The sequence below is a fragment of the Sitodiplosis mosellana genome, unplaced genomic scaffold (genome assembly GCF_009176505.1).
Source record: "Sitodiplosis mosellana isolate CC-2019 unplaced genomic scaffold, AAFC_SMos_1.0 Smas_scaffold_6191, whole genome shotgun sequence".
NCBI lineage: Eukaryota > Metazoa > Arthropoda > Insecta > Diptera > Cecidomyiidae > Sitodiplosis > Sitodiplosis mosellana.
In genome coordinates, this window is record NW_022601432.1 from 1910723 (window position 1) to 1923396 (window position 12674).

At 37.9% G+C, this 12674-nt stretch overlaps 1 protein-coding gene across 5 annotated transcripts in view; it reads right to left on the reverse strand.

Moving 5' to 3' along the window:
• Nucleotides 1-12674, reverse strand: part of LOC129576675 (nephrin) — a 395651-nt gene that overhangs the window by 237438 nt on the left and 145539 nt on the right. The gene's annotated exons all lie outside the window — the stretch shown is intronic.

A 12674-nucleotide genomic window follows, 5' to 3' on the forward strand; every position in this document is an offset into this window, starting at 1 on the left:
TGTGTGTGTGTCCGTTATCATCCGTGCATAGCCATAAGTTCGTATTGCAAAACACCTTGATAATTGCAAATAATAACGATAATTCTGATGTCATGTTTATCTCTGTTGGCAGCTTTTTAGCACACTCAAAAACCTCAGCAAATGTCCACGCTTAGAAACGAAACCAGCAACAACAACAACCAGAATATCTTGCAATAAATTTCTCCATCGATACGCAAAGACACACACACACTCACACACTTTGGTTGCCATTTAATTGTACGTGAACTTTTGTAATCGCTTCCCATTATGCGCTCCCCGATAGATTCATGTTGCCGAGTATAAATTATTGCCACAAACTAGAAATCATATAATAATAATGCTGTGGTCAATTTTGACCGCATCTTTCTCGCTAAATGCATTGGCAAGCTAGAGAGAAACAAAAAACTCGACACAAAAACGAACCAATGAATGGAATGAAAAAAAAAATGTGCATGGAAAATTATTTGCACAAATTACAGAGCAAAGCGATTGGATTTCGTATGGGTATCAAAGTAACAGAGATTTGCCCCAGAACAGTCAATGCTGGCAATCGTGACAAATGCCAATGCAACGGATTCAAAGAATAAATAGAATAAATCATTTTGTAAATTGTGGCGTGGTTGAGCGCGCGTTAAGCGCAGTTGCAACTTGCCATTCGGATTTTTGTTGAATGAATTTTTCGCCAGTTCATATATCAGTTAGCGCTGGCAGTGTGTACCTAGAGTGTGTTCGTTCTCGATGTGACTCAAAATACTTGAACAGAGAAAAAAAACACACAATCATTGAAATTTAAACCAGTTTTATGTGCACAGTGATTTCTGGTTTGATTTCTGCGAGATATTAACGAGTTTGAGGTTGTTAAAACAACTGAAGAGAAGAGAAAGAATGAAAAAAAATGCAGCACACCAAACAAATCTGTCGTTAATTTTAGCACTGCTTCGATCATACATACACACACACACACACACACACACACACAGGCTCTGTGCCTGAAATTCTAAAGACATAATTTTTCTCTTGATTCATTCTCTGGTTGCATTCAAATCATATGCCTTTGCTGAAAAGTTGTTTCGTTTTATTACCTGTGCACCAACCGTACAACGGCCACATCAAACCACAACGACATATATCCCGATTGAATGACCGAAATCGATATAAAAAAAAATCTGTCTTACAATCAGGCAATCATCGATTTGACGAAAAAAAAACAACTCACATCCGCTGCATTACACATAAAAGACCGGTTTAGAAAAGCAGCAAAAAAAAACGACGACAACAACAACGTAGCGCAACAGTACAGAGAGGCTAAAAGAGGCACGAAATTAAAAAGGAACAGAAAGATCGATGGTTTGGTTGGCGAGGCAAAATGGAATGACCGACACACAACGGAAAAAAAGGTAACTTGCTGGCTGAAAGAGAGAGAGAGAGATAGAAATGGCTACGAAGACAAATGCTTCAACAAAGCAACAGCAACAACCACGAAAAACCGATCAACGATGAACGATGAACGAGAAAGAGTGAACTGTATTTTGGTGTCGGTGTGCTGTGAGAAATGGCGAATCAATATACGGCATCTCATTGCATCGGTTTTGGATAACCGAGCTAAACGAGAGAGGCAACGTTGAGCCACTGAGCAAAATTTCAGAGAGGATGCGGCAAATATTGAGGTGCATCGATCTACATGTAGACCTGCGTCGAACATTATCACATTGAGTGAAAATATACACTGTTTGTGCTAAGTCAAATTGAAAGTAGATAATCGAATGAATGAGCAACAACAAAACGAGAGAAGCAAAAAAATCGAGGGCACAAAACCCAAAGAGAAATCATGGCAAAACGCTGAACTCTAGCTTAATGCATTGACGCCAACACCAGCCACGATATAATGATAGCTCTAATAATTACGTTGCAGCACATCTCACTCTCAAAATGATGCACACATTAAAATCGAACGAAAGTCAATTCGTGCTGATTCTCTCTTTCTCTCTCCCTCTCTCGTTTTTTTTTCGTATTTTTTCCGTTGTTTTTTTTTCTGCTGTTGTCTATGTAGCTCTCCTATCTCCACAAACCACATGACAAACGCTGCCTTCAGCTGCAGAACCACTGATGCGCTACGAAACACGTCGACATTCGATTGAGATATAAAATGTGCAACAATTTAATACCACGATACTTGATCCAAAGGTGCCCAAGTGTGCAAAAAAAATTGGAGCCAAATTGAATATGTTGGATAAAAATATGCGGGAAAAAAATATACTACGTATTAAGAGATAAATGTAAGCACTGCGAGAACAAAGCGCGTGCATCGGAAAGCTATTGTTGTCTGGTGACACAATGGCGATTCGGAATTGGAAGTGCAAATGTTGCACTTTGATTTGAAACTGAGAAATTAGTAACGTTTTTTTTGCGGATTGTCTGTGTGTGTCAGATAGTCAGCAAGTGTTCTTGATGCAACACGACGTTCAAATGAAGCATGAACTTCGTTTGTCGTCGTCGTCGTTGTCTTCTTCTTCTTATTCTTAAGACGAACAGACGAACAACTCACGAAAACACAAGTAGAACGTAGAGAAAAAAATTAACACGAGTACCTAATATGAACCGGATGGACTAAATGAATTCGTTGTGTACGTAGAAGAAGAAAAAAATTATCATTACTCTTCTAGTAGTCTTTAGTTGTTGGTTTGCCGCAGGCAATGTGTATGTATGTGCGTTTCTTTTTGTTAATACCATATTTTGTTTTTATTCCACTTTTCATCCATTTTATGAATTACTATCGGTGGCACGTCGTCAGTGGATTTCATTTCAATTGATTTCGGGTTTTTGTTTTGCTTTGCTTTATTTTCCGAGTGTATGTGTGTGTGTGTGTGACTATTTCGCTGTTTCGCTATAAGAAACACTAGTAATGAGGGATACACACATTTGTATTACAATCCGTGTTTCATTGCATTTCCCATGTTCACGTAACGTTTCACATTCGAAGCGAATAGCTGATTAAACTTTATCTTATTTCATTTCGTTATCCGTTTTAATATTTCATTTCGACATCGATTTAAAAAGTAAATTAAGCAACCGAACGAGATAGAGGGAATAAAATCTCGATATAATATTACGTTTCATATTTCAATCCTTATCGCAAGTGCATGTAATACGATTGTATTTGAATCGATCCGAATATATTTTCTGCCTGTCTCTCTTATTCGAATGATACTTGAAAACGAAACAACAACAAAATCGAGTGACATGAGAAAAGGCACAACAACAAGCTTGCAATAGACCGTGATCATTTGTCATATTTTCGAAGATTTCTCGGAATAAATACGAAATTGTTCGTGATTTTGTCTCATTGCGCTTTGCTGCATCATTCAATGGCAATAGTAACGAAATCAATGAAAGTAGAAGAAAAAAAAATGAACGCACACCAAGTCATGGAAATGAGAAGAAGACAGAAAAAAAAGGAAGAAGGATGAAGCGATCAGTGGCAAGATGAGAGACTCTCGTTCCAATATATTGACAACAACAATATCAATGATCGCTCAATGAATCCATAGAAAATCCCCCCCTATCTCAATTTCGAATGAATGCATCCATTGATATATTGTATCCAATTGCATTGGTATGCTATACACCGTGTGCTTATGTTTCAGTTGCTATCGATTCTCATCGATAGATAAAATTTTTTTTATTATGAATAAGTGATTGAGTCACCGAAAAAAAAAGAGGTCGACTGCATGTAAGATTACATTTAACTGATCACTATAAAACATATTAATCATTAATTTGTATTATTCAAATGTGTACGATGACTCTTGAAAATGCTACCGTACCATCGTCTTTTTTCCTGGGTGCCGTGCTGGTTCGAAAAAGAAAAAAAAAAGAATCCGATGCACGACACAAAAATTCTAATGATCGATTGCTAACATCAATTGATGTTACAAAAAGGAAATTGTTTGTCACTGCACATTCCACACATATAGGAACAACGAACGAACGACCGACCGATATGGAACATAAATGCCATCGTCAAAACTTCCTAATAAAGGAACACACCAATCCATGTTTATATAACATTTCGCACACATGATCTCACTTAGAGATGGATGGACGATGTGATGCATTGGCTCATAATATCGAGTAAAGAATATAGTCATCACGTCCGCAATCGACTTTTAAGGCGAACAACAACAAAAAAAAAACACAACACATGCAACCACAACGTGGTAAAAATTTGAATTTCACGCTCGCTGCAGCTGCGCGCACCAAACAAACTTGAACGAAGAAGAAGAAGACGACGACGACGACGACGACGACGACGACGACGACGACGACGACGACGGAGGAAAAGAAAAAGCGGTACAGTGCACCCAGTGCAGAACATTGGGACATTGAACCAGCTGAAAACAATGGCAAATTCGGCTGTTTACATCAGCCATTTTACAATGCGTGTGAAGTAAACCTTGGCAATTTGGGTTCACATGTGCATTGTTTTCAATGCAGAATGTGACCTTTTATCGTTTTTTTCCACGACATTTTCTCCCTCCCTCTCCCTCTCTCTCTCTCTTGCCTGTATTTCGAAATCGGTTGTGCAATTATTCACCGAATCTACTTATTTCGAACTAGTTTCGATGATTATTATGTATTCCGAGCACAATACATACTGCAAAAGTGGCATTTATCAAGCATCTTGAAAAATGTTTTCTTTTCCTCTTATTCATTATTGATGTTATTGATAGATGGCCGCAACTGAACTTGTTTTTCCACTCGAAAAAAAAAAATGAAAATAGCACCATGAAAAATTTTCCGCGATCGGTCTTTTTCTCCAATTGACACATTTCCCACTGCATGAGGATTTCTATTCATTGGTTTCAATTGAGAATTTGCATCCAGAATGATGATGATGATGATGATGAAGAATAAAAGTGGCATTTGAATTATAAAACATAAAATACCTGGAAGCAAAATAAAGCGTCTGAACGGCTCACCCAACAAAAGCATTCACAAATTATAATGATGGCAATACGGAAGCCATCGAGAACAATGAAACGAGAAAATAGTGAATGAGTGTCGGTATTATATCGAGTAGTGTAAGCAAGTTCTTGTTGATTTTCATTCGTTCGTTCGTTCGGTTTTTTTGTCTGTTTTTTTTTCCGCTGTTATTATTTTAGATGTCAAAAGAAAAACATCATAATAACAACGCTAATAATGCATAGAACGAAAAGGAACAAATCAGTGGCAATGTACAAAACTAGTATGTACTTGGAGCTGCATCGCATCCACGAATGCGGATAGCGAGAGAGGCAATTCAGGCAATGCCAGTGAAAAATAGGAGAAGAGAATCGGAATTAATGACAAAAAAAATATCATAAAATTGAGTGTGATATAATATTATTTACGAAGATTCATGATGAGAGTAAGAGAGAGAGAGAGAGAGAGAGAGAGAGAGAGAGAGAAAGCGGGAGACAGAGACACAAAACGATAGTAAACAGCGACCGAAGAAGATGAATAAAATGAAAGACATACAGCGAAAAACTGGTTTCACATCCTCATGTTGTTGTTCGGAAACAACTTTATGACTTGCTCAAGCTTTTGTTATTGCCCTCGATGTGAAGAAAACCATACACACAAAAAGCGATGGGACCCGTCGACAAACACAATTAATGAAACCACGAGAGGAAAAATATAAAATAAAAATTGAATATGAAAGAAACCAAAATGAAATAAATCTGATCTCTTTTGCTGGCGAATAAAATAACAATAACGATGTAGCTCGGCAATATTAAAGTGGAAGATGCAAGTACATCCGATTTGAATAAAGAGTCAGTGGATAGATGGAGAGAGAGAGAGAGAGAGAGAGAGAGAGAGAGAGAGAGAAAGAAAGCCTTTTGTCGACCCAGAGACCCGTCAATTGCACCGGAGGAAGAGTGAGTGTGTGTGTGTGCCTATGCATCGGTTGCCAGCACCGATAGTGATCTCAAAATCGTTTGAACTTCACAGAAAAGCAGAAGAAGAAGCAGCCACAGAAGCGGAATAATAAAGAATTAATTTGCTTCTAGTCAACGAATTTGGTATGGAAGCATGTTGGCCTGCAAAACAGTCGCAGCAGTAGCATCAAGTACACGCAGTATGCCATTGTCAAATGCAATTTGGAGACACTTGCAACGAGAGAACAAACCGGTAAAACTTTGTAAATTCACCACATGTGCACAAAAATAGCAATTTCCCTTTTCTGTGCACCAAATTTTATTTTCATCATATCAACTTTGATGACACCGGCACAGAGAAGAAGAAAAAGACCGAACGTGAGTGAGAGAGAGGGAAACGGAAGAAGAAGAAAAAGAGAGAAGCTTTTTCCTTCACTTTATGCATATGAAATAATAATCGTCAAACTGCCATCAAAAACCGTCGTCCCTTATGCAATAATATAGCCATTAGTTGTTTCGCACAAATTGGTTTAATCAAATTTTATTTTGCCTTGCATACTTTCCGAGTAACTTTTTTCTAACTGTGGCCCGTGCTGTGGGTGTTGTTTATGTGTGTTCGTGTGTGTGTGTGTCATCACCCAAACTTGTGCTCATCACAGCGACAACCGCATTTTCAAACGACCTACAAGAATATTTCGTTGAACATAACCAAAAATGGCTGAGTGGTGCACTCAATATCTGTGTTGTGCAAAACATTTTTTTCTTCATCCACGATTTCATTGCTGTTCTGTTTTCGGTTGCGTGCTGTGCATTCACTCTTCCGTGATCCAGATATTGGTGTCGAAACGAAGTTCATACGTTTGCATAGTTGTTAAATCACACGAAAAATGTTGACGGTTTGAAAAACGCGACGAGACGCACACGAAATAAAATTCGAATATCAAATCTGTCGACGCGGTATTAACATGACACGAATGATTGCCACTCACACACGAAGGTGTTTCTTTCGTTTTTCGTCAGCGGTTAAATGAATAAAATGTACACGAATATTTCATCCGCGCGCGCAATCTGCATTATGCAGTGCCATGAAAGTGGTGAGAAGATGCAGTTGCAGCGGTAATGACAAGATGACAGAAATAGTGATTCGAAAATGAAATTATCATTGCTCAAAGGAACTTACATCTGAAAAATCCACACAGGAAATGGAGAAAAACAAATGAATCCATGGAAAAAGCGTGCTGGTGATGGTGAAGTACGGGAGATGGTAGACAGAAAAACAAAACCAACATTAGCGTTTCATCATAGCGATGGAAGAGTATGAAGCCATGAGCATGTTGACATATGCCGAATGTGTTGTATCCCCCAGTGGAGTTGAAATTTGAGGATGGCACACACATCCGTGTCACACCACTTCGAACTCAACATGCTGTCACATCTGATCCATAATTTGATTTCTTCGTAAACCAATGGGAAAAATAGTAAATGTCTATCGTGTGTTTGAGCAACGGCGGGAAAGAGAACCCGTTCGTTCGAGCAAAAAACTCAACTCTCCCTCCCTCCCTCTCTCTCTCTCTCTCATACACACACACAACCAGTCCACAAGGTAAGTGAAGACGACTGAGCACACGAACGGATGATATCGCGAATGAAAATGCAAAGCGCCAAAGTATCTTTCGTAAAATTGCAAAATTGAGAGAGAAAAAATAGCAACTCAACCGGCAACCACTCTTCTCACACGGTGCATCATCGATGTTAATCGCGAAAGAGAAAGAAAGCGAACGAAGGACAGAGATGCAACGAACGATCGAATGAATGAATGAACGAACGAACGAAAAGAAAAAAAAAACAAAAAAATCGTCATCATCAAAAGCATTTTGTGCTTTGTTGTGTGAATCGCTGCTTCCGATGTATCTCTTGATGTGTCTGCAGTGTGCATTACGATGCACACGGTAAACTGTGTTTTCTCGTCGTTGCTCTCGCGTAAGAAATCTAGGAAATATTAAATGCAAATTGAAGAGTTTTGCAACTCTTTCCGGTTCTTCGCTACGTTTTTTTTTTCGTTTCTTTCTTCCATCATCATCATCTTCGAAATGATTTCTTTTGCGACGTTTTTTTTTCTTTTATTTCGCTTGCTGTCTCTCACTTACATACTGTAAACATTTTATGTGTTGTGTGTGTTTCGGTTTTTTTTGCCATCATCGTCTTCAATTTAGCATTTAAATTTGTGTGTTTGTCTTTTGCAATGGCGACGGAGAAGAAACGTATGTAGCTTTGCATTTTGAATCAATGAACGATAGTCATGCATTTGCTGTGCAGTGGTTTTTTTCTTTCTTCGAAGCATTGAAAGTACCTTTTGCTCATTTTATCTATGAACACGAAGTTCCTCTCTCTCTCTCTCTCTCTCTGTCGGTTTTTTCCCTTCTTATTTCTTTTGCTGAAGCACTTTGAAATCGTGTGTTTATTTCTGGTTTTGGTGTGTTTATGCAAAAAGGAAATGCAATTCAAAAGGGAAAATTTCATTGATGGCACAAAGTGGATGGAGAAAAAAAAGACACAACCGATTCCCTAAGATATGGATGTGCAGCGCACGAAACAGAGAAAAAAAATGGGAATAAGAGAACATCAAGAGCATTTAACGAATTGTTGATAATGAGATAACAGCAGTGATAACAAGTTTAAGATGCTTTTCGTAAGTGGTCGCCACTGATTTTGTATGCACTCTACTAAAATGCCGAATGAGATAGAGATAGAGACAGAGAGGGCGAGCAGGTGAGAATTGAATTTGATTGAATTTTTAATGCTTTGAAAACGACAAACATGCACCAAAATCAAGCCAAGCGCGCCGGTTATGTTGAAAATGATGTGCATATGTATGTTTATGTGTGATTGACATTGCGTGCTAAAACGCATCAGCACCACATATTTGCTACGAGCTCGCATTTTATCCATTTAATCTGTTTTTGATTTTATGCGATTCGGAAGGAATCAAATGATTGTTTTTTTTTCTGCATGTCCGTTTCTCATTTTGCAAGGCGTTGCTCACGTAATATTGTGCCGATGGTGAAAATTCGAACAAGAGAGAGAGAGCGAGAGGGAGAGCAGCCCGCACAGCAAATATCATAAATATATTGCTGATATCAATTACAATTTGCCGAAGACATGAATCCATGTAGATGCTTCATCCGTAGGAAAATCGGCTCAAAAGCCCTATTTCCTACATCAATTTGTCTTTTTTTCACGTTCAGCATTGAAATGGAATATTTGAGCAAGAGAAAAAACAAATGAAAGAGAATTTTACAAGTTCATTACATTCAATTGATGGCTATTGACCGTCGGCATGAAGAGGCCAGTTAATGCCATTCACACGGTTTGTATGATGATTTTATTTCTGTTTTTTGTTATGTTTTGCATGCGAGTTTTTCCTACTTTTACGAACATTCAGGTTTTTCACATCAGGGTGGAGATAATGTCCAGAAAATGTAATTAGCATCATCACTATATCAGAAGCGGATATAGTAAATTGTATCCGTTCTGGGAACATTGGTTCATATACACGTGAACAAACAGCACTCTACGGTTTGTTCCATGTCATAAAAATGGGAATCTATTTTTGTTTTGTGCTGTTGTTATTCATTCATTCATGCCATCGTTTGTGTGTTCGTTTGTTCATTGCTACATTTCTTCAGGCGATGCGCCGATTGAAATTGCGAGTGCACGTCAGTGGCATAGGTTATGTATGGCTGTCTATATGCAGATCCATGTATACTACACATATAAATGCATAGTAATTGTGTGTGCTGAAAGACTATGTTGCAATTGTTTGAAAATTAATGCAGTTTCGGGCGATAAAAAAACGAATTTTATTACGATATTAAAATGATATTGTAAATTTTATTGGACATCATATAACGAATCGCACAATAAAATTTTCAAACAGCTACAGATTCATTAATTTAATTGATTATGCTCTTCGATTACAGCGGGTGCATCGCTCAAAACAAAAATATTACAGCATAAAGTGTATACACGTGTTTGGTTCGGAATTTAACCGATATTGATTGGCTATATGTGCATGAGATGAACTGTTTTTTTTTTCTCGTCACAATTCATACAGTAGTTGGCATATCATTTCCAACATCTTCTGGGGATTTTCAGTGGTCTGATATGTTGGTTGAACCTATTGTTTTTGATTTATGTACACACACACGCGTGCATACATCGAAACCGATTATCAATTGTGTGTGAGAGAGATCAAGGGAACGAGAACACCCGGATCACACGGTAATAGCATAAATGTGGGTGAATTTCAGCCATTTTCTCGTTAATCTTTCCACACACTCATCCCATTTGGGTCTCGACAGTAATGCACGCCAATCCATTCCCAAATGCACATTAAATATTTATTGAAATGCAAAACAAATACAGTTAATTAAACACACCATCGACTAACCGATAACTTCAATAACGAACAGCAACCGACAAAAAAAAATAACAACGCATATATCAGTAATTAATACTGATTATTGATCTCGATGTTTCACCCTCATGAATGCAACGGCAACGGATGAGTGCAAGAACTTACGGCAACGAAAAAAAACAAAAACAAATTTGAATCGAAAAAATCGAATTGATATTCCCAATGAATATTTAATGATCAACATTTCATTTTGATCCTGCCCCAAGTCACAAAATTTGAGTTACGCCTTCGAAAATCCGTTCGTTTGCATTAAATCCGTGAAGGATTCATTAAAAATTCATTGATGGAACAGACGTCTTACTGGAAAAGGAATTGATTTAAATCCATTCTATTTATAGATTAAATAGGCAACGCATATATGATGTATGCTATGTACATGCTGTAGCTGTTTAACATGCCGGTCCAACAACAACCATGGTTGGCTTTGTTTATGCTTTCAATTTGGATAGGCCAGTTCGGAATATGACCGATGACAATGTGATATATGCTGAAAATTCATTTCAGTTGATGCCATATCACAGATACCAGACCAAAATACATCGTCCCCAAAACAAAGCGGTTGATGAGCAAGAGATGGGAGAAAGAGAGCATAGAGCATCTGCCAGTTACTGATCCGTTTAGTGATGCACACGTATACGATTACAGCTTATACATTGGACCCTGGCCTGTCACATGCAACGGCCAATTCAGTGAATGCTCTCTCTCTCTCTCTCTCTCTCTCTCGCCCCGTCTCATCTCTCTTTCTCGCTTCCGAAAAGCTGAAATATCATAAATTTTTTGGATAAAAATAAATAATCAGCAAAAAGTAAATAAGACAAGCGGAACACAAAAATTGGAAAACATGACAAACAACAACAACAACAACCCAAAATGAAGACATATACTTCAAAAATGATCCACTCTGCACAACATGAACTGTCAATGGCAATAACATAAGATGCGGGTAATTTTGCTCTTGTCCGTCTTGTTACCAAATAAATATTATCAACCGAGTTGAACAAAATCATCGAAAGAACGAAAGCTACGAAGAAACCAACAACAATAACACACACACACACAAGCCGGCGTCACGTTTTGGGACTATAGGGACTCACACTCTCTTTCGCTTCTGTTCTCTGACTCTCTGTGTTTTTTCTTCTTTCTCTCTCTCTCTCTCTCTCTCTCTCTCTCTCTCTCTCTTGATATGTTGTAACTGCTTTATGAAATAATATTTTATGTTTGAATTCGGTTTCGGTTTTTGCGACAACTCCCGAGTTTGGTTTGGAAATGTTCATCGTTTTGTTTGAAATTTAAGAAAAAAGAAAGAAAATGAGCAGCGAACTCTTTGTGAATTCGAAAAAAACATCAGAAATGACACAGTGCAGAAAAAAACAAGTCACAAACTTTTTTTTCCATCAGCAGCAGCAGCAGAAGCTAAAGAATAGCTATGGCGGTTTTTCGGGGCACAGCTCAGTTCATTTTGTCATTTAGCGATAGTAGCATTGAAAATACGCAGAAGAAAATCGAAGTGGAACCGAAAAAATAATTTCTTAATTTGCACAATTTAAGAACCGTTGTGTCGCGTTTGCCCTTTTTCTGTTGTCTGCTGGCCGAAATTCTGGCGCTTGGTTCTTTCGCTGGTCTTTTCTTTCTTTCTTCCCTTCGGTGATTACGTTTTCGATAAACGAAGAAAAGAGTCGGATTTATTGTGGCAAAGAATGAATATATGGCACAATTAAACACGATTCCGAGCATCGGGATGAGAGAACGACATGCGGCAAAAGAATCGAATCGCAAATTTGAGTATTTTATAAAACAAAAGATGAACCAAACGAATGACTTTTTGATTTCGAGAGCATTTCGTAAAAATGAACTGTTTGTCGTGGTTGATGCCACAAAATTCAACTTTAATTCCATGCAATAAACGAACGGAGAGAGAGAGAGAGAGAGAGAAAGAGAGTGAAGAAAGAAAAAGAATCATCGAAACTATAAGACAAATACGCGAGCAATAACTGCATTCATCAAGAGAAGACATAAAATTGATAATGGGTGATGACTTCATTTTGGCCAATTTGCTTTCGAACTCAACTCAAACCTCTCTCACAATCACACAAACACACACGCGGGCGTTCGCTGGCTGGCTCATTTTTTTACGATTCAATAAATATCAACAAATAAAATTCCATTGTTATTTCTTATATTTGTCGTTATCGTTATTGCTCTTGATGTGTTGCTGTTGCTGCTGCGTTTGGTAACAATTGCTGAATTTCATTGCGAGA